Source organism: Balaenoptera acutorostrata, chromosome 18 (assembly GCF_949987535.1).
Source record: "Balaenoptera acutorostrata chromosome 18, mBalAcu1.1, whole genome shotgun sequence".
NCBI classification, from domain to species: domain Eukaryota; kingdom Metazoa; phylum Chordata; class Mammalia; order Artiodactyla; family Balaenopteridae; genus Balaenoptera; species Balaenoptera acutorostrata.
Window position 1 is genome coordinate 8,215,589 of NC_080081.1, and position 24,189 is coordinate 8,239,777.

At 37.7% G+C, this 24,189-nt stretch overlaps 1 protein-coding gene across 2 annotated transcripts in view; it reads right to left on the minus strand.

Moving 5' to 3' along the window:
* ERCC5 (ERCC excision repair 5, endonuclease) overlaps positions 1–24,189 on the minus strand; it is a 266,206-nt gene that overhangs the window by 19,120 nt on the left and 222,897 nt on the right. The window contains exons 15-16 of one of the 2 annotated variants that reach the window (XR_009005888.1): positions 19,562–19,774; positions 7,629–7,745 (exon numbers count right to left, since the gene is read on the minus strand). The gene's annotated coding sequence lies outside the window, so the exon portion shown is untranslated. Of the gene's footprint in view, positions 1–7,628; positions 7,746–19,325; positions 19,413–19,561; positions 19,775–24,189 lie in introns of both variants that reach the window. The other variant, XR_009005889.1, reaches the window with a different exon arrangement.

Genomic DNA, 24,189 nt, shown 5'->3' on the forward strand with positions numbered 1-24,189 from the left:
TTATGTTTTCTTTTAAATCTTTGAGCATATTTACATCAGCAGTTTTAAACTCCTTGTCTGTTAATTCTATCTTTTGTTATTTGGGGGGCTATTTCTAATTGACTTATTTCTGCCCTAACAATGGGCCACATTTTTTCCACTTCATGTCCAATACTTTTTCACTGGATGGTGGATTTTGTGACTATTATGTTATTGTATCTTGTTATCTTCCTTAAGGAGTGTTGAGTTTGTTTGGGCAGTTATTTAAGTTAGATATCAACTTGACCCTTTGGGTACTTGTTTTTAGGGGTTATAGCAGCATGTCTACAGTAGCCTTCATTTCTGCGGTTTTACTTCTGAGGCATGAACTTTTGGAGTCTCTTCTAAGGCATGGCCTCTGGGCTCTCAACTGAATGCCCCAAGTATTCCACGAGGTCTCTCCATCTGTCTTGTCAGAAATTAGGTGTCTCCTGGTGTCAGCTCTGGGACTTATTCTGTTACAGCCCCGTGGTAGTTATCCTTTGCCCAGCCTCGTAGAGTTTCATCCTGTGCACATGAGGTTTGATGGTCGGCCAAAAACCAAGGGCATCCCATGCAGATTTTTGCAGCTCTTTCTCTGAGCAACTCCCTTCCCTCCAGCCTCTGTCCTGCAAACTCCAGCTCCTTCCTTCTCTGTCTTCTCAGCTAAGTGCAACCTGTATGTTCTGCTTGTGTTTTCCTCTCCCTGTACCAAGGTCCAGAAAGTGTTTTCAGGCAGGAGTCTGGGACAACTATAGGACTCACACTCTCAGTTTCCCTTGTTCAGACCTCAGAGGACTGAGCTGCCTACTGTCAAATATCTGAAAACCGGATTTCCTACATATTGACCAGCATTTTAGTTGATTGCAGAGGGAGATGAGACCCACATCAGTTATCCTCTCATGGCTGGAAGTCCCTACAAACTTCTACACATATATTTTATTATTCAGCTCGTCATCGAATTATAGTCATTTTTTAAATTAATCTTCAGCACCCCACTGGACCATAATGAGGTCGAGAACTTTTGGCTTTCATATTTGAGGACCCTGAATCTAGCAAAATGCCTGGTATGCAATGAGCATTGGTATGAAATATTTGTTGAACTGATACATGTGATTTCTTCTTCATTCCTGACTCTAGCCTCCAGTTTTTTAGATGTGACTGGCAGGCCAACTTAATTTTCTTTTTTTATCAACCTTGTTTCCTCAAGGAAATATTATTGTCTCTGCTTGCTTCAGACGGAGAACTGTGTAGTTTAAAGCCAATCTGGTAAATTTATCCAGATTCCTATTTATTTCTTTACTTGATTTTTAATTTCAGGATTTTGAACTAGACTTTATCCCAAGTCCAACCAGTTTAGTTAGAGAGCAGGAAAGATGTGAAGTTTCCCCTTGGCTGGTGTGTACAAATCAGGTAACGTGTAAAAGAACTGAAACAATCCCTGGCACATGGATGGTAGCTAATAAATGGGTTACTGTTTCTATATTCTCAACTAATCAGCCATCATGGAGTCAGAAACAATCACAGGAATCTACCACGTTTGCATTCTCAACTACACGTTAACAGGAACACTCAGGGGTTAATTTGTCTTTTATATGCAAAATTCTTCATCTGGCTTTGACCTATACTCACTGTAAGTGTTTTTGTCCACTCACTTTTTAGTTTCATGTTTTATACTGTTGTTTTTTGTCTGTCTATTCTTCATATGCCTAAGCCCCTAGTAGGCAGTAATATTGGCTCATAGCTAATGTTCATCTAGCACTTACGCTGTGTCAGACACTGTGGCATGTATTGTATCTCTATTAACTCATTTACTCTTCCCTAGATGGTAGGTACTGCTATTATCTCTATTGTCAAGATGAGAAAACCGAGGACCATAAAGGTTATACCACATGCCCAAGGTCACATAACTATTCAGTATAGGAGCTGGGATTCAAACTCCAGAGCCTGGACTTCTGCTCACTACAAGACACTATTTTTGCAAGGATGAGCTTATGCCCCCTCACAAATATAATGTGCTTTGAGTTGGATACCAGGCCAGTTTATGCATCATCCCAGGTACTCCCAGCCCAAATGCCCCCCTGGGTCTCAGCCACTTGCTTCCTCTCCTGGCAGGAATGGCTCCACTAAATACACACCTTTCTGTGGTCATTTCCTCTCATCTCCTGACACTATCAATTTTCTTAGCCTCTCTAGAGGGTAAGAGTCAGGCTTTGTGATGGCTATATCCCATTCATCACTGCGAGAACTACAACAGTCCCGGTACCCAGATCCAACATGATGAGACCCATGGAAGGGCTTTTGCGTTGTTGTCCAGAGTGACAAAATAATACTACCAAGGAATGTGGAGAGTTCATGCTCCATGGGAAGTACTTTGACCTAAGACAGACAGGAAGAAGCCAGCAGATAAATTCCTCTCCCTTCCTCCCCACTTGACCCTTCCAAGACAGAATGGTTCCATACCACCTCTCTAAAGACATCCCCTGCAACTGAGCAACCAACGGCATCATCCTGAGAAACTACAGCCAGCTTTGTCAGGCCCCACTTTGAAATTTTTCCTGTCTTCCTTGTCTCACTTTCCTTTCCCCCACACCCTTGCTTCCCTCAGATTGCATTCTCCAATAAAACAAAAGCATGCAATCTTGACATTCGGCTCTGTCTTCTTGAGCAAAAACAATTTGTTTCCTTCTGATAGCACAGTTAATTTGTGCTGACATGTATATCGTCTCTCTTGGCATATTAAGTAGTTATTGTTGTTTGTGTAACAAATTATTCAAAACTTAGTGGCTTAAAACAATAAACTTTTTTTCAATCTCGCCATTTCTGTGGGGAGGGAATTCAGATGTGGCTTAGCTGGGTGGTCTGGTTCAAGGTCTCTGACAAGGTTGCAGTCAGGAGAGGAGCCAGGGTTGCATTCATCTGAAGGCTCGACTGGGCTGGAGGATCGGCTTACAAGATAGTGCCCTCACATGCTTGTTGGCAGGAAGCCTCGGTTTCTCATTGACTCTTGGAAGAAGGTCTTAGTTCTTCATGATGTCAATCTCTCCATATGGCTGCTTAAGTATCTTCACAACATAGCCATTGGCTTCCTCTAGGGGGAGTAATCCGCGAGAGAGCAATGAGGAAAATGCAAAGCCTTCTACAACCTAATCTTTGAAGTCACACACCACCATTTTCACCTCACTCACTAAGTCTGGCCCACACCCAGTGGGAGCAGAGTTATGCTCTACCTTTTGTATTTTTTTTTCTTTTCCATTATGGTTTATTACAAGACATTGAATAGAGTTCCCTGTGCTATACAGTAGTAAGACCTTGTTGTTTATCTATTTTATATATAATAGTTTGTATCTGCTAATCCAAAACTCCTAATTTATCCCTCCCACACCCCCTTTCCCCTTTGGTAACCTTAAATTTGTTTTTTAGGTGTGTGAGTCTGTTTCTGTTTTGTAAGTAAGTTCATCTGTATGATTTTTTAGATTCCACACATAGGTGATATCCTATGGTGTTTATCTTTCCCTGTCTGACTTATTTCACTTCGTATGATCATCTCTATGTCCATCCACATTGCTGCAAATGGCATTATTTCATTCTTTTTTTTATGGCTGAGTAGTATTCCATTGTGTATATATACCACATCTTCTTTATCCATGCATCTGTCGATGGACACTTAGGTTTCTTCCATGTCTTGGCTATTGTAAATAGTGCTGCTATGAACATTGGGGTGCATGTATCTTTTCAAATTATGGTTTTCTCCAGATATACACCCAGGAGTGGGATTGCTGGATCATATGGCAACTCTATCTTCAGTTTTTTAAGGAACCTCCTTACTGTTTTCCATAGTGGCTGCACCAGTTTACATTCCCACCAACAGTGTAGGAGGGTTCCCTTTTCTCCACAACCTCTCCAGCATTTATTATTTGTAGGCTTTTTGGTGATGGCCATTCTGATGAGTGTGCAGTGATACCTCATTGTAGTTTTGATTTGCATTTCTCTAATAATTAGTGATGTTGATGCTCTAATTTTTGAAGGGAAGAGTCAGAGAATTTGTAGGCAGGTATTAAAATCACCAGGCCTGGTTTCCTTAGTTGCTGAAAATACATATTTACAAGACAGATCACTAGGGAGAGAGTCTTTACATGAAACAGAGCACTGCTAATAATCCTACAAGAGAATTAAACTAATGACTACCACCAAATAGCTGCTTTGCTGTATTGCACTATCAAAAACAATTTACACATTTTTAGACTTAAATCTGATGTCAAGGAAAGCACCCTGAAGTCATTCTTTAGTCCATTCTTTCTTTGTTCTTCGTTTCCTTAGATCTGTATCTGCATATTATAATCAATAACCCAATATTTGATCAATACTGACTACATCTACTATCAATATTGACTGCATTTACTAATGAATGTTTTAAAAAATGTTCTCATTTGTCAGTGATCACAAGGTTATTAGAAGAATCAAATAACTTAGCAGGTGAAAAATCATCATAGCGCAGTGCCTGGCATAGTAGATAAATAGTTCAATAAATGTTCCTCTCTAAGTCAAAATGAAAAAAGAATGTAAACTAACCACTAATAAATCAGTATCTCTTGACTTATTAAGTCATTAAGACTTGCTGAAGTCACTTCAGCTATAATCTTGTAGGCTCCGGATCATATAACCTGATTTTTTCCCTCTGGTCCTAAATGGTGGAAAGTAACTTGTCTCTTTCGCCTGATATATTATTGGTACAAAATATACAAAAATAATAACATGTCAAGTTGAGCATTCTGCTTAACTGCCTTCTTCTTATACTTTGTCTATCCCTTTGCCTTTGACCTTGAGGAAACATGAAGTGAATCTCTTCCACATTACAGGTTTAATGAGGTGATTACCCTGCATATCCAATGAGATAGTAGTGGCTTATGTCATAAATTTCCGACTTCAAGATATATTCCTTTAGCTGTTGAAAGAATTAACCTTTTAACTGATAATAAACTTGAATTGCTGATCACAACTAGACCTTACAATCTATTGTAACTTAAAATGAATATTTTGCATATGAGCAAGGTAAGCCTTGTGTGCAGCCACTCACTAAAGATATTTATGCCTCTTGTTAAGTTCCTGTGTCAGCCAGCTCTTAATTGTTTGTGCTAATAGGTAACAGCATAATTGAAATTAATGATCAAATAATGCCATCCTATTTTTCAAAAACCTTTGTTTTGTATTTGCCACAAAATGTACCACACTTAAATAACTTAAGTTTCGTCTCTTTCTATTTCTACTACCCGTGTTTATAGATGAAATGCTAATAAGCAGACAAGAGTCAAATAGGTCAACTAGAAGAATACAAGAAAAGAGATGAGTACACTCAAAAAAGAATATTCATTCCCCAAATAAATAAGAATCAACTGCATTTCCTATTAGAAGAACAGAGTGGGGGAAAAAAACTTTACATTGTGGTAATTATAAGTGATATGCCATCAGATCAAAAACTAGTATTTTTCACTAGGTCAATAAATAGTTTTCATCTTATTTAGCAACTTCAATCTAAGTTATATGATGCTAAGCATTGTACTGCAAAGGATTGCAGAACCAAGGACTTGGATGGAGGGAGAGTGGTAGCATATCTTCCTCTGTCTAGACTTTTGAGAATAGCCTCATTCATAATAAATTGCTTGAACCATTTCATATCTATGATGCTCACTTAATTCATATAAACTTTACCTTTGAGCCAACCATACTTTCCATTTCTGGGCTGTAGATTACCATTGACCATCCACGTCCTGCTCCCCACCTCCACTAATGCAACTGCCCCTGTGGATTCCCAGAAAATGGCACTCACTCCCAAAGGAGGACAGCAGCCATGAGAGAAACTACATGGGAAGTTCAATCCGGAGAAGGAAGCAGAGAAGACAAGACAGCAAAGCTCCATGGGAACAGTCAGAGATGGTCATAGCTTTGAAGGGGGCTTATAATTCTTAGGGGGAAAATGAATAATGCAAGTTGGATGTCCCTGAAATATTTGCCTGGTGATTCACCTTCATAAGGCTTGACCCAGCTTGCCTACGGATCTACTTATGGGCCAGGGAAGAGGATAACATGGGCTTCTATAGACAGTATAAAGTGAGGCTCTACCTGACAGCTTCTGGAAGACAATTATTTGTATAAAACAGTAGCTGTTCTATAAAAGGTCAATGCTAGACAAATATGCATTCAACAAACATGTTTACCCAGTGCCTAGGTAATGAAAGAATATATGTATTATTATTATTATTATTATTATTATTATTATTATTATTATCATCTCTACCAGACTGCACTCTGACACAGACCTCTGCCTTGACACTACTCCCTTCCACAATTACTTCTCTCACAGCAACAAGGATCACTTCATATTCCAGAGGAGTAGTTTCCCACCTGTGGCTCAGCACATAGCTCCCAAAGTGTGTTTACTCACTAGGCTTTCCTGAGCATCCATTTCTTTAACAAGTGCTTTGCCCTTACAGAGCTGATGCAGACAGATGTGTAAGGGCCTCTCGCCGATGTGCCTTAGATCTTGAAAGTCCTTCCAAACAAATGCCCAGTACCCGAAAGCCCATTTATGGTAGAGACAAATGCATTTGTTCCTACTGTAGAGCTACAGGCAAAGCCCAGAAGTTTGGAAACAAGTAAAGGAAAAACGTATCTTTACATCGTTATGTCCTGTGTACGATTTCAGTCAAAGTAACAAGACCGACAAAGTAACGAGTCCAAACAAATTTATACCAAAGACCACCTTCACCAATTTTAACATGTGTGTGCATACAGCTTGTAAAAAAAAAAAAAAAAAATCTGCTTCGAAGACCGAATCTTCATCTTGCAAGTACCCAATCTAAGTAACCACTTATTTATGTTAATTTAATAAATCCTTGATAATATCCATGTGTGATTTTTACCTGCATTTCTATGACTTGAATATTGAAACAATGCCTTTATTATTTTTTAATGTTCCTAGACTATTTACCTTCATAATTGCCTTTTTTTTCTATTTTCCTTTGTAAGCTAAATTCTAACTTCACCACTCCCAGCCTGTGTGGCCTTGAGCAAGTCACTTCCCCTCCTTCTGCCTCAACTTCTTTACCTATGAAGTTAGAACATAATAGCCCCAAACCCCTAGGGATGGTGAAAGGATGGAACGTGGTGATACATTGAGAAGCACAGAGATCCGGGACATTTTCAGTTTGAATATCCATTCAGGGAGAGATCAAAACCTCAGGTGACAATATCTGAAACTTCAATATTACAAAGTGAACATTAAAGAAGTATTAACTATTGTTATTGTCACCCAAGGGCCCAGCACCCGATAGTAGCATGTTCAAGGCATCCAAATGCTAGACATTCTTATCTCAGTAAATAATTTCCCATCAATGATATTCCCATCATTAGCTGACTCCTGACTTTTTAGACTTTCCCTCTTTTCTGGTACCTGGGCCTGATGACAATTCGGCTTCTGCAGTTTCACTTTTCAAATTCCCTGTAGGGAAGGTTTTGTGCTTGTCCTCTGGCTTCCTTCTCTTTTAACTGTCTTGAGTTGTGCGATGCCTGTCCTCCAGTGCCTCCCTCATGACACCCTTGCCAAAGGTAACTAACCAATGAGAAATAAGTACCTGGGCAATGGAGGCACTGGCCCAAGTGCATCCTGGGAGGGCCTCCTGAGCAGGACCAGGTAAATCAGCAGAGATGCACCTTTGGAGCTTGTTTGAACTCAGTCTTTCTTCCAGCACCTTGTGGTCGAAAGAGTGATCAAAAACATTTTATAATGAAAGCAACATTATATAGAAGTAGAGAGAAAATTAGCCATCAGCTAGATGCAATCTTGGCACGTGCTCTAATCCCGTTCCGCTTTCTTGCTTCCCAGAAAGCCTAGAAGGGAGCAAGTGTTTCGAAGAGAAGCGAGACACACACCTAAACCAGAAGAAGCAATGAGCTGACTGGTTCGGACCAGCCAGTCTCCCTTGAATGCCAGCATCAGGCTCCACAGCTTAGGCTCTCAGATCTCCACCCCTAGTGCCACCAACCTCCTTCAGGGCTTCTTCAAAGCCCCTTTCAAGTTCGTCCCCACCTGGCTGTCCAGCCCTGTTGCCTTTGATTGCCTCCATACTTGATACGCTCCAGCAAGGCTGGAATATTTGATGTTCCCCTGTGATCTTTCTCAATGATGTGTAATATTATTTCCACCAGAAAGTTATTTACCCCCATCTTACTCATTTTCCATATCAAATTTTACTTCCCCCCCGACCACAATCACCGTGTCCTCCCACTCTCACCACAAGATATAATCTCTCTCCATCCAACCTCTCTTAAAACTCTGGGTATACCTCTCGTTGGGCCCTATTCCATTCTGCTCTATACTATAATCATTCACATATTGAATTTTTTGTCTTGCCACCATCAAACCATATTCAGCTTCAAGGTAAAGATGGTATCATTGTATCCCCTGCCCTGCCTAAAACAGAGCTGGGCATGCTGAAAGCCCTGAGTAAATATTTTCCAAGTTGAATTGAAGATTGTATTATGGATAAATATCCTTTCATTTACTTTATATTTATTTAAATTTATTTTGTTTCATTTTGCAAATATTACTGACTCTATCAACTTAATATTTATCTTTCCCTGTTGTTCCTCTTACTGGCAATGAACAACACTCTCTATAGAGTGTGTATATATGAAACCCACAAAGAAAAAAGAAAGCAAGAGAGAGAAAAAAATAGAGAAAGAAAGAAAATGGTGAACCGACCCTTGTGTTTACTCTCCATGTTTTATATTTCCAGATAAAAGTCCAACAGCACCCCCATGTTCTCAGACAACCTGCGTAATACACTAGGCTATGGCTCCACTAAAAAAACCAATATTTAAAAAGCAAGGTTATATTATTCTTTGAGACCATACTTCTCAATTATCCTTTGGTTTGTCTCTAGATCATCTTCCATCCCCATGAAGTTTAGTGTTCTCTCCCTTTTTCCACTATAAACAATTCACTTCACAAATGCAGAACAATGAAGTTAGGTTTAATCATAGAAGGTTATGAATGCTGGTAGAAAATAAATCATCTCTGTTTATCCTCCCTGTGCTTTGCTTCTTGGTCTCTGTGGTTTCTTCTTTCTGGATCTGTGCCTCTTCAATGCCTTAAGGTCTAAAAGTTGAAACGTGGAAAAGATGAGAAGAATTTTTGTTAACGAGAACAACTGGGTACTGTGACTTTGTAGTCAATATTCTCAGTACAAAGCAAAAGAATGCTAATTTCAGAGCTAGCTTAAATGTTTCATCTTGTTTTTCAACAGGAACACCTGGAAGAATGTTCTGTTTTTGTTTAAATAGATTTTTTATAAGGCCCAACATAGCCCAGCATATTATGATGAACAAAAGGTTTTGAATAAAGACAGTATGATAAAGATAAAAATTGTCAATATTTTGTTTTCCAGATTATTTAAAAGACATTGAATCACTGAACCAGTAAAGGAAACGAAAGAAAGAAAGAAAGAAAGAAAGAAAGAAAGAAAGAAAGAAAGAAAGAAAGAAAGAAAAGAGGGAGGAAAAGGAAAGAAAGGGAAAGAAAAGAAAAGGAAAGAAGAGAAAAATTGCTGACATGGGAGAATTAACACAAGCTGTCTTTTATAATAAGTAAATTGAAAGAGCAAAGACTTTCAATTAACTTCCACAGCACCTGTCAAAGTCCAGGGTTGAGTCTATCTAAAGAAAACAATATGGTCAGTTTTTACTTTAAAGAGCTCTAATAAAGCCATCTGAAATGTCTAAATGTTTGTTCATTGTGACTCACGTTTTTCCTGAACACCCCGTCATGTACCTAACTGTTGTATAGTCAGCAGCATATAAGGTATCTTTCCAGATTCAATGCCCAAAGGCTAAGAGTCTTGGAAACCTTTTGTCTTCTACCTTCTACAGCACTTGTGCTGGAGGGAAGAGAATGAGGTGGGTGAAGGGTGTTCAGAAACTAGAATATACATTTTTTCAAAGTAAATCAGTGAAGAAGAAGAGGGACTATTGGAGGCATTTTCCTCCATCACAATTCTCCATTCAGATATTCCTATTCAAAGACTCAAATTCTCTTAAAAGCAAAATTTCTCCCTATTTTTCTCTTGCCATTTCCTTAAGATTCCATCTATTCTCTATACCTCTTATTTGGGTTGCTGGATTTTGCAAATAAATATACAGGATGTCCAGTTAAGTTTGAATTTCAGGTAAATAACATAATTTTTTAGTATAAGTACCTTCCATGCAAGATTGGGAAATCTTATACTAAAATAAAAACCTCATTGTTTATCTGAAATTCAAATTTAAACAATGAATCATTTTTTAGTATAAGTATGTCCCAAATATTGCACAGGACATACTTATACTGACAAATTATTTGTTGTTTATCTGGAGCTCACATTGAACTGGACTTCCTGAATTTTTATCTGGCAACTTGGTTCTTATGTAAAATCTTCCATTATTCAAGCCCAGACCAAATCCTATTTCTTCAGTGAATGTTTCCACATCTATCTTATTTTGAAGGGATTTGTGCATTTATCCATCACTCCCCCCCAATCAACAAATATATATTGAACACCTGTTTTCCTCCAAGAACTGTGTTAGGGTCTATAGCTAAAAGGCAGAGGATGGCCTGGAAGGCAGCAACAATGACACAAGGGAACAAGTGCCATAGAAAGAGATGCACAGGGTACCAAGGGAAACCCCCAAATGAGCCTCCTAGAAGGACATGTCTTTTATCTCCTTTCTAACTGTATCTTGTCCAAAGCCAAACACTGTTCACACCCCTGGTTACTACCAGGCAACAACACATCTGCTTGATCTGAGAAAGGAGAGTCATGAAAAGCTTTTTAAGTAACTGTTTAACTTAAGGTTAGTTATCATGTAATTAAAATAAGTGAAAATATCCTTACACATTTGGTAAAAAAAATTTAGAGAAAACCAAACATGGTGCACAGAGATATACTTAGGATGGGGTATCACAACGTTATTACAAACCTAAGTATGCTGAATGCTCTAAAGTTTTAGTGACTTGATGAATATTAAAAATATCCATTTTTCCATTTGCATAGAATGAGGATACTTAAAGCATAAAAGATTAATTTGGAAGCACTCCAAACCTTCATTCTCTAAAGTGGGTTCTGCATGTTCCCACTTTTTGATGGCCAGGGTTTCTAGCAAATATGTCATAATTTAAATTTCAGCTACCTGGGATACCAATAGGAACCAGAGAATAAACATTTTTACCATGGTAAGAGATGAGGAACTGACAATAGTCATGAAGAGGTTTTCATCTTCAGGAAATCATCTTGGTCTATGAATAACAGAGGTGGTTGTGGTACGGTCTCAGTGTTTATGTCCCACTTAGTTTAATGCAGTAAATCAGGGGAAGTATAATCTTTGCTAATAAGTTAAGGTGTTAAGCAAAATTGTCGGAAGAGTTGTTTGTCCCCATATGGCATACGGCTACCAAAGCTAAGACTTCATTAACTGTGAAATATAGTCTATGGCTTCTTTCATTTCAGAGTCAGAAATGGGAAGGAATCATAGCAAATTTTGTTTAATACTCATATAAATCACATTTTGAAATCTCAAAAATACACAAAATCGTCTTACTTTGGGTAAATTTTCCAACATATAAATTAGTATGAACTTCATATATAATTGATAACAAATAGTATGACATTTAGAAAAAGATAAAATGTCAACAGAGACATCTAGAGTGAACATGTAACAAAAGCCTGTGTTTATCACAATAAAAGATAAATAGATTTGGGGGAATAATAGAATCTCAGACGTTGAAAGAACTTTAAAGGTTATCTAGTTCACTCACCCTGAGTTTTAATATACTCTCCTGTATCTTCTCCCAAATCTGGCTTAAGTATGAGTGACTGTACAATGTCACCCAGGAGTTTGTAGCCTGTTTCCACTCAAAATCATCACTGAGACTGACTTATTGAGAAAGAGCAAGAAAATGGGACCAAGATTGGGAAGGGACTTTGAAAGCACCTGTTTTCCACCAATTCCCCAACAAATAATCCTTTTTGTCTCTCTTTCAACTACCACCCACTTTGTCTTCCAACCCTTAGAAAGAGTACATGGGCCCTTGGAGAAGGATTGGGAAGCATGGATGGGAAAACTGATAAGAAAGGAAAGTGAGGGTAAGAACAGGTGTGAGGGTCAGTGGGAACAGTGCGGAGTCCTGAAGGAGGACAGCAAGTGTCTTCACCTTAGTCTGAAGCTGGGGAAAAGCAGTGTGATCAGACACTTTTCTTTAATTGTGGTAAAACACACATAACATAAAATTTACCATCTTAAACCGTTGTCATTTAATAATAGTCCGTCATCACGGTTCATACATCATTCTCTTGTGAGTTGTTTTAAGGTGTCAGTCTTTGAAAAGTTGATGAATTCCAACCACCCTGCACCAGCAAACCAGAAGATAAGACTCTCACAGGGGCATCTCCCCAAAATTCTGCCACTAACGGCGTATTCCATGTGCAGCTGAGCTCTGTCACAGGTTTATCTTTGGTATCTAACTTCCACGTAGGGTCAAAGGATATCTATCTATTTATCTATCTATCATCTATCTATCTATATATCTATCTATCTATCCAGCAATAGTAAAGAATGAATCTCAGTGGGAAGATCCACCACAAGCTATGAAAGTCAAATTTAATTCAACCTGAAATAAAAGATAGAAACTGGGACAGTACAGGACAAAAGCTTAAGTTGGGAAATGGTCACAGTCATTAAAACCAGGATACCCAATAAAAATGAAGAAATAATTTAGACAGTCCCAAGCCATGACAGGCAGGGCTGGAAAGAAGCAACAGCATGAATTAGGACAGATGTGTCTTTGACACCCTTCAACCCTCCCCAATCAGCAAAAGAATCCTGTCTGCCATTTTCACCCCATTGTCCCTTGATGTTGAACCTCTCTTCCATCCCCTTTTAGGTGCAACTCTCAGAAAAAAATATATAAAATCAATCACTTACACCTTAACGTGAATTTTATTCTACTCAGTGGGCTCTGAGGATTACTCATATGTTAAGCCCTACCTTCTATGATTAGGCACCATAGTGAACTGAGTCCCTGGAAATAACCATAGAGGTATTTAAGCAGTCAGATGGCAGGGGAAGCAAATAAGGTAATCAATAGGTGTGCTAGGCCCAGGTAGGCTAAGTAGGTTCAGAATCAGAAACCCAGGCAAGCTAGAAGCTCAGTTTAGAGCCTGGTTCTGACCTCTCTGGCTGGATTTTGTAACAGACATCAGTCATTGAGTGCAGCTTTTATTTTGTTTTCTGAGTTTTTGTCTGTTTGTGGTTTTGGTCTGTCTGACATCTTGAGGGTCGCTGGTGAGGTTGGGGTGAGGAGGAGAGTGTATTATTCCTTCTCTAAGAGAAAAAGACACGGATGACAAGGGTTATGAATCCTAGTTTTAACCAGTTATATAGCATCTATAGCCACCTCCAAAAAGACCTGGGGTAGTCATACACACAAAACACGAGGACGCACAAAATTACATTGAATGACTTTAGTACTTTGTTCCACAACCCGTAATCTAAAATAATTCAGTATGCCACCTCTGCCCTGTTGCTATCTGCACCTATTTTAATGGTTGTTCTCTGTTACTTTAAAAATCCACAGAAGGACGAACCCAAGGGGAAAGCATGCCAAAAGAAGGAAAGAATGTAGTCCTAAGACCAGCTTTGAAAAAACAATGTAAAAGGCAAGAGCCATAAACAAAAGTTGGCCCAGGCCATCTATTCTACCTTCCTCATTCTGTGGTCATCACCCTGGTTCCTACTTAGTAGTGCAATCCCTCTACAACATTCTGAGTTATATAGAAACCCAAAAAGTGGCCAACAGCTTGGAATAAAGATGGAATTCTTATAGTAAAAACAAACAAACAAAAATACCTCAAAAATTATTTTGCCACACAGGCAACAAAAATTCAAAATGCTCTCCTCAATAATTATCAAATGTTAAGATAATTCTCAGTGAAACAGATGGAATAAATTATAGTTAAATATTTAAACATTTATTGGGGCTGCAGCAACTTTCCAGACAGTCCAAAATCCCAGAGTAATATTCCTCAAGATGTAGTGGATTTTTTGGAGTTCTTACCACATCTGAGAGGCTCTGCTATTTCTATTAGGTCCTCAGGAACAGGGAAGGGCATTCTGATGGGTGACTTCCAAATCAATGAGATTTTTCTGTTTGTGGAAACAAGATATGCCACAGGAAAATCAAACTCATATGTGAGTAAACTATGGTGTCTCACATTTCTTTACGGGAATTGACATCCATTGATTTTTTGAAAGTATACATTTAACCAGAACTCAGGAATGTTTTAAACGAGGCTTTCTCACACAGTATCATCAGCTTCAGTCACTCTATAATTAGATTCAATTAACATGTCCCAAATGCCAGAGGGGTTGGCAATAGTAACAACATTTAGTACAGTTAATGCATAAAAATTAAAATGTTTGCTCTCCATAACATTGAATTACATATCATATGCCTCTTTACTTCTCTAATTTTTCTTCTTAGGAACATTGAGAATTATGGTTTCTTGTAGTGGGTCATACATTGTGACATATTTTAAAGACAAGTTCACTAGTAGATTACATAGTATGAAGACAGAAAAACCAACTCATAATAAAAGTGAGAAGTTTCCATATCCAACCCCTCTTTCTTGTCAATTGCCTGGTTGGAATTAAGCTTCCTGGAAGAGATCACCTTTGAGGATGAGAGAAGAGTAGTTTGAAAAGATGAAATGTAATATTCCTCAAGCTATGTAATAGCAACCTCCAGTTCTGTCAAATAAGAAGTATAAGATAAAATAAAATCTAAGTACAATCATGCCTATAATATTTAGTGGCTTCATAAGCATGAAGCAAAATACCATGTTAAGAGTGCAAGACAGAAAGTAAACAGCAATAAACTATAGAGTGAGGTTTGAGGTTAGTACAACACACTGCCACATTATTTTCAGAATAAAGTTTACACATGAATTACTAACTCCAAATAGACTAATTCATTGACAGAAATAAATTCACATACAAATATTAATCAATAAAAGAGAAGAACAAAAAGAAGGGAAAAGTAAATAAATATTTAATAATTTGTCAACATAAATGTACCAATGTTACCACAAAGTAAGCAATTTTGAACAACATTCCAATGAGATTAAAATCATTGTAAACACCTTTTTAAAATCTGCTTGAGGATAAGAGAGCTGATGATACAAGGAATGTAGAGCTGCAAGGAGTTTAAACGAGTATTGGGGATCATATTCCCCCAAGGTCCTTGGAATTCTAAAAGAGAGCATAGAAAGGATTAGCTGCACAGTTGACACTTTTTAGGGATGGAACACTGTGATCAGAGTCTAGCACATAAAAAATAACCAAGAACTTAAGAATACAGGACAAACTAAGTAAAGCCCAGTGGGAGAAAAAAAAGGCACCAGAATCAGATGCATGGTGGTTCCAAATATTGGAGAGTCTGTATTTTAAAAGAAGTATGACTACTGTTTTCAACAAGATTGCAAACAATTGATAGTTATGATCTGAGAACTGGCCAATTTCAAAATAATGAAAATTCTAAAAATAAAAGGCACAATAACTGAAATTAGGTAGATATGAATCAGTTTAGCAACAGAACAAACACAGCCAAATGAAAAGAGAATTGGTGAACTGGTAGACAGACCAGAAGAGAAGATTCAAAATAAAGGATAGAGAAAATATTATAGAAAATATATGAGAGAATAAGCAATTCAGAAGGCACAATTACAAGACCTAAAATATATGTAATTTGTCTGAGAAAAAATGGGACAGAAGTAATATTTGCAAAAGACAATGGCTGACAGCTTGCCAAAATTGAGGAAAGATGTCAAACAACATATTTAAGAATACTATAAAGTCCAGGCAAGATAAATAAAAAATATATGTAAATACAACATATAAAATGCTGACAACCGGGCTTCCCTGGTGGCACAGTGGTTGAGAATCTGCCTGTCAATGCAGGGGACACAGGTTCGAGCCCTGGTCTGGGAAGATCCAGCAGAGCAGCTGGGCCTGTGAGCCACAATTACTGAGCCTGCGCGTCTGGAGCCTGTGCTCCGCAACAAGAGAGGCTGCAATAGTGAGAGGCCCACGCACTGCGATGAAGAGTGGCCCCCGCTTGCCACAACTAGAGAAAGCCCTCGCACAGAAACGAAGACCCAACACAGCCATAAATAAATAAATAAACAAATACTTAAAAAAAAAATGCTGACAACCAAAGACAAAGAGAAAATATTAAAATCAGGGAGATGGGGGAGGGAAAAAGGCAAATACTTTCAAAAGAGCAACAGTAAGATTTACAGTTAATTCTCAACAAACGCAATGAAATTCAGAAGAAAATGGAATAATTTCAAAGCTCTGAAAGCAGGTAACTGCTGAAATAGAATTTCACATCTAGTTTAAATATCCTGCAAGAATGAAGATGAAAATCAAAACTAGAAGAATTTTCTGTTAGAAGCTCCTCCTTAAAGAAAATGTTGAGTGCTGTTTTCAGGCAGAAAGAAAATCATCCCAGATGGAAGCTCAGAAATGTAAAAAATAATAAAGAGCAACAAAATATTAACTATATAGATGAGATCAAATAAATATTAACTATGCAGATGAAATAATAGTTTCTTTTTATTTATGATAGAAAAACATAAAATTCACAACATCACTGGCCTATGTCAGGAGTGGTTACTTGCATTATCTGGGGATAGGACAGAAGTAACAGTAAAATTGGACTTGATAACTCAGGGATGCATGTCGTAATTTCTACTGCAACCACTAAAATAATAATAATAGTAAGAGTGTATAAAACTCCCACGGATGTAATAATAGAAAATAATAAACCCAAAATAAGGCAAGAAAGAAAGAAAGGAAACATTGAATATGTTCAAACAGAAAGCATTTAGTAAAATTAAAGACTTAAACCCAAATATATAATAAATCACATTAAATATGAGAAAGGATTTTTCAGAACAAATAAAACTTAAAGTGAAACTCTAAGTGGCTGCAAGAAAAACATCTTAAATATAAGTAAATAGAAAGATTACAAATAAAAGAATACAAAAAGATGTACTATGCAAGCAGTAACAAGATGAAATTTATCATAGTCATATTAAAAATTGAGAAAATTTATTTTTTGACAAAACATATTACCAGAGATAGAAACAGCTGTAATAAAGAAATGTTTAAATCAGTAAGAAGACATAATTTGAGATTTCTATAACAAAATAGGTCACAATACAATAAACCAAAGCTGATAGAACTTTAAGAAGGTGTAAGTATATTCACAATTAACATAGGATATTTTAACGTACCTCTCTATATAACTAATAGAACAAGCAGACAAAAAATGGTGGAAATACAGAATATTTTTAAAATATGATTAACAAATGTGACTTAAATAACACTATACTCAAAATTGCAGGATACACATTCTTATCCAGTGCACACAGAACATTTACTAAAATGGAACATAGGCTCATTCATTAAACAAATCTCAATAAATTTCAAAGGATTAAAGCAAAACATGTCCCTTAACCACAAGGCAAGCTATAAATTTCTTAAAAAGATAATTAAGAAACTCTATATGTTTGGTAAATATTAATATATACCTCTAAATAAACCTTGTATCAAAGAAGAAATTTTTTTAAAAGTAGAAAAGATTTGCCACCTAAACATGCCTCCCTAAAGACCATAGTATGGTTTTGCTTCTTTTTTGCATTTTAAATAAATAAAATCACAGACTATGGGTTCTGGTAATGGCAGAGTGGCTCATGGTAAGCTCATCCTCCTACCGATATCAATTATAAATTTTGGCAAAAATATTAAAAAGAACTATTTGAAGGTAATGAATAGCCACCAAAGGCAGGAAGAAACCAAAAGATATTTGATTTTCGATTTAAAAAAAAAAAAAAAGAAAGGAACAACCTGTTTGAGATCTATGATGACAAAGCTTCTTTCTGAAGGCAGCTGTCAGTCCATGCAGTGTGGTGTAGAATTAAAGCAGAAAGCTACACAAGCTTGAGATGTCAGAGAAAAAGAAATTGGGATTGCCAGAGAATCTAAAAGTTAAGGGAAAATCCCAAGAAGAAGGAAGATATAGGGAGATTTCCCCAATTCTCCATATAATCTTCCCTAAATCCTTGGCTAACTCCTCAACAGCTTATGTGCAGGAGAGACTCCAAGGAGAAAGGCAGAAAGACAGAGCTGGGAGTCTGAAAGAGGTGGACATAGTTTTCAGCTTCTGCCCACCACAGAAGAAAACAACTTTCGATTTGAGTTCCTACAAATTAGAGGGGTTTTGTAAACACTTCAGACTTCCCATCAAAATCAAAGAAGGGCCATGCCTCAAAAATAAAATCTATGCCTCAAGACTAAGAGTCTAGCCATAAGATTAGACTAAGTATGAAACGAAGAGCCTCACTCTTACAAAATGAAAAGCCGATACAAGTTCAGTGTAATAAGCCAGTAATTTAACTGTCTACTGGGTCAATAAGAAACACTCTTCAGAAGAAGATCCTATAATTAAGGTCTCTGCAACATGTAATGTACAATATCCAGTACACACTTGAGAAAATAAAACCTAGACATGTGAAGAAACAGGAAAATGTAACCCATACTCAAGCAAAAATGTAATAATGTCTAGAAAAGACCTCAAAATGTGACATTTAGTCTCAAAAACTAGTAAAGCCCAGCACCCTTCCTCAAATAAAAAAAATAAAAGTCTGGAAACAAACAGGTTGGATACATAACCCAAAGGTAAGAAGTTCAACATGTGGTATCCCATCAATGGACAAATAGATGAAGAAATTATCTATTCATATATATATATAATGGACTAGGAATAGTACTCAGCCATAAAAAAAAAAGAAATCTTGTCATTTGCAGCAACATAGATGGACCTTGACAGCATTATGCTAAGTGAAATAGGCCAGATGGAGAAAGCCAAATAATGTATCATTTCACTCACATGGGGAACATAAAAAACTAATAAACAAAACAACAAAATAAATGAATAAACCAAAACAAACAAGCAGATATAGAGAACAGGGTAGTGGTTACCAGAGGGGAGTGGGCAGGGGAGAGGATGAAGTGGGTAAAGGGCATCAGCTGTATGATGACAGGGGGAAAATAAATTTTTAGGGTGAGTGCACGGTAGGGTATGCAGAAGTAGAAATACCATGTACAAATGAAACTTATACAATGTTATAAAACAATGTTACCTCAATAATTTTTTTAAAAAAAGAATATTTTACCTAGTCAAGTTGCTCTTCCAATAGGCAGGCAAAAAGGTATTCATTCTCAAACAGGAAAGAACAGGTGATGAGCCTTTCTGGATAAAACTAATCAATGGAATACACACAATTAAAAAGATAAATCAAAATCCAAAAATCATAAAAGGAGAACTCAAATCATCTGTGATGAATTAAAATTGGCCACAATTTTTTTTTGTCATTTTCCCCAACGAAAGATGAAGGTATTTCTTCCCTACCTGGAATCTGCAGCAGAAACAGCGCTGTGCCAGTTCCAGACGTAGATTTCAAGGGGACCGGGATGCTTTCTCTCAGAACCCAAGCGCCATGATGCAAGAAAGTTCTAGCCACATGGAGTGGCGGTGTGTAATTGTTACAGGCAACAGCTCCAGCTGAGTTTCCAGCCAACAACCAGCATTAATTTCCAGCATGTGAGTGATCCATCCTAGATGCTGTAGTCAACCACAGAAGCATGGGAATTAACTTTATGGTTATTGTTTTAAATCACTAAGCTGTGGGATATTTTGTTACACAGCATTTAAAAAAAACTAAAACACTAATATAGAAGAATTGATAATAAGCACTAAATCCATCTTTTAAAAATCTAAACATCCATGAAACATAATTATAAAGCAGGATGTAAAGATTATAATGATTGCAATGAGAAAAAGAATATTATGACTCATCATGACTCATACTTCACTTCGAGTATAAGTCAACATCCTCACAATGTCTTATAGGGCTCTGCTTGGTCAGCCCTTCCAATCTGTAAACTTCTGCCCTCTTCTGTTCCTCTCTTATTCACGCACTCCAGTCCAGCCCTGCTGGCCTCCTCACGGGTCCTAGAACTGCCAGGCATGGCTGAGGGATTTAATCTAGGTTTCCTATGCCTAGAATGGGAACACCAGCTATCTGACTCCACTCACATCTTTTCTGCAATCTTGCCTTCAAAATGAATTATTCAAGAGAATAACCTTCTCTCAACAGCCATACCTGGCACTCACGCTCTTTCTTACCCTTTGTTTTTCTATTTTTATTTACTAAATTATCATCATGTTTACTTTCATTATTTATCTTCTATCTCCCTCTGACTATACTACAAGCTCCACAAGGACAAAACTCTATTCATTCTATTCATTGACGTATCCCAAACACCGAGAACAGTTCCTGGCTGATAGTAGGTGCTCAAATACATATTAAGTAATACAGTTGGAAGCTGGCAGATTGAGAAGAAATGTGAGAATGCTGATTTTTCCTATCTTTTATGCGAGGGAGTCAAAATTGCATAAAATTCATTGTGAGTTTTTAAATGCATTCAATGTCTTATGCTTTCCATAATACCCTCTCAATATTTACTTGAAATCCTTTATTTTACATTTTTCTGATAAACTCATATGAAATCATTTTAATGCATCTAATTTTTACAAGAGTGTGCATACATGATCTCATTTTTATAAGCTTATCTCTTTCTATGCCAACAGAAAGACCTTACCCTTCCCTCAGTTTATCTGCATAGGGACACATTTGACCTGATGCTCACTTAATATTAACAAAGGTTATTTCTGGAGGCTGGTATTTGGACATTTTTCTTACTTCCTTCTTTGAACCTGTTTGCATTAATCGAATTCTTTATAATAAATATTTATCAGTTGTAAAAATTATAAAGTTAAATTTAAAAGATAAATTACTTACTGCTTAATGAGGTATCTGTACTCAAATGTCCCCAAGGTAGCTCATATTTGACATGTACCAAAAAAATTGACTATCCTCATCCTATTTACCCCAAGCTTGTTTTCTTGTGCTTCATTGAGGATGAGGCCTGCTTATCAAATTGCAACTTGAAATTTAAATCTCTCTTTGACTCTGTCTTAACAAGGCATCTAGTTACAAAGCATTCTTTGTTTATAATTTTAATTAGTGTCTCAGATCCATGTCTGCTTCTCAATTCCATTGCTGTGATCAAAACCCCTGTGTAGGAAGCAGTCCAAATTCCTGCATACATCACTGAAATATCTGATAATTTGTCCTTAATAGCTTTTCCTACCTCTGTCATTGTCTCTCCCCAGCCTAAGCACCCCTCTTGAATTCTTAAAAGCCTGGACAATTTGCCTATATGTAGGCTTTCGTGTATTTCATTAGTTTTGCTTTCTCCTCTCTTTGTATTTAGTCAAGTATCCTTCGAAAAGTCGAGTGTTTCAAAGTGCAAAGGAAAACAAGGAAAGGTTGCCTGTCTGTTTTTTTGTCTTGGTTTCCCCCCAACCTAGAAGTTTGACAGGAGCTAGAGTACATGAAGATGGCGCAGAGGTGGGGAACCAAAGGGAGAAAATCTGAGAAAGAAGACACACCAAAGGGCATATTCCAGTGTTACGTCATCTGCTTAATCAGCTGCCCCTGCCACTTGGAGAGGGCTATTGCCCAGATACCACTGCTCCAGTTTTGGCGGGTATGTGTTTTATTAGAAAGCTTGGTACCCTGAATTTTGTTTTTCAAAGTACAATTGAACATGGCCTCCTGACATGATTGACAAATAATTGGCATGCAATAGCCAGGCCCTGGGTCCTCTCTGAGGTCCAGGCAGAGGTGAAGCCACCTCCTAGGGCATCATCCCTCATGGGTAAGAGGTCAAGCTGTGGTGGACATGACCAGTTCCTTGAGGACCAGGAGAGACCGTGGAAATCCAGGCACTTGTAGAGAAGCATCGGAAGTCAAAGTGAAACAATGTTCAAGGACTTGTGAGGTTGAGGCTGGCAATAAACCTGAGGTCTAAGAGGGGTGGGGGAGAGTTGCTGAACAAGGACAGTAGGTCCCAGTCACATAGCAAATTGATAGGCGAGGCAGGGAGGAAAGGTGGAGATGACTGATACAATCAGGACACAGGAAGTTGCATATGGGCATCGACCATGGAAACCCCCATGACAGACAGGGGTTATCACAGCCTGATACAAAGCACTAAGCAAAGGTCCAACTGAATGTATGCAGGAAGAGAATATTCTCATGCATTTAGTTAGCAAGGACATCTTTCCTGACACCATTCTGGTGCCAAATATATAGTAATGAGTAAGCGAGAGCCATTCTCCAGAAGGAACTCATAGGGTTGGTGCTATGGATTAAATTGTGTCCCCCCCAAAATTTATATGTTGAAGTTCTAACCCCCAGTACCTCAGAATGTGGCCTTATTTGGACATACAGTCTCTACAGATGATCAACTTAAGATGAGGTCATTAGGGTGGAGCCTAGTCTAATACAATTTATTTTTAGGTCTCATTTCAAGTTTTATTTTTTATTTTTTTATTTTTTAATTATGTTTTATTGGAGTAGAGTTGATTTACAATGTTGTGTTAGTTTCAGGTATACAGCAAAGTGAATCAGTTATACATATACATATATCCACTCTTTTTTAGATTCTATTCCCATATAGGTCATTATAGAGTATTGAGGTTCTTATTAGTTATCTATTTTATATATAGTAGTGTGTATATGTCAATCCCAATCTCCCAGTTTATCCCTCCCCCCCTTTCCCCCCAGTAACCATAAGTTTTTTTTTGCTACATCTGTGACTCTATTTCTGTTTTGTAAATAGGTTCATTTAAACTATTTTTTTAGATTCCACATATAAGCAATATCATATGATATTTGTCTTTCTCTGTCTGACATACTTCACTCAGTATGACAATCTCTAGGTCCATCCATGTCGCCGCAAACGGAATTATTTCGTTCTTTTGTATGGCCAAGTAATATTCCATTGTGTGTGTGTGTGTGTGTGTGTGTGTATATCTCATATCTTCTTTATCTATTCCTCAGCTGATGGACATTCAGGTTGCTTCCATGTCCTGGCTATTGTAAATAGTGCTGCCACGAACACTGGGGTACATGTATCTTTTTGAATTATGGTTTTCTCCAGATATATGCCCAGGAGTGGGATTGCTGAATGATATAGTAGCTCTATTTTTAGTTTTTTAAGGAATAGTCCAATATAATTGTGTCCTCCTAGAAAGAGGAAATTTAGACACAGAGATAGACATGCACACAGGGAGAACACCTTGTGATGATAAAGGAAGATACTGAGGTGATGCTGCTACAACCCAAGAACCACCAAAGACTGCCATCAAACCACCAAAAGTTAGGGGTGAGCCGTGGGACAGAGTCTCCCTCATGGCCCTCAGAAGGAACCAACCCTGCCAAACACCTTGATCTTGGACTTCTAGCCTCTAGAACTCTGTGTACCAGTTTGCAGTACTTTTTTATAGCAAGAGAAGCAAACTAATACTGGTGGAAATTGACAATAAATAAGTGAACAAACAAATATGCAATGGAGTCCCACTAGTAGTCATGGCTTTAAAGAACAGAGTAATGGGATTCAAATGGGGATGGGGTACTTTTTTAAACAGGGTCAACAGAAAAGGCTTCTCTGAAAAATTCCAGTTAAGGAAGACTTAAATGAAGTGAATGGATGAACAGTCCTAAAATCAAATGGAAAGTGTTCTGGGGAAAGCAATAGTGAACACAAAATCCTGAGGGAGAAATGAGGTGCTTTTATCCAGGAACAGTAGGAAGACCAGAGCAGGAGCAGGAACACCAAAGAAGATCAGATTGAAAAGATGGATGGGGACAGTCTATTTAGGACCCTTTACAACACAATAGTTTGGATTTTATTCTGTGGGAACACATTTGGAGAATTTGTGTAGAGATTGGCATAATCTAATGATTTTAGTGTTAGTTGTTTTGTTGTAAAGATTGCTTCGTGGAGAACAGATGATGGTGGAAGGAAGATGGAAAGCCTGAGTCTAGGCTGCGGCTCAGATGATAACGTGCTGGTAGCTGGAGTGGGTTGTAGTGAGGTGGTGATGAGAGGATGCTTCGGGATGTA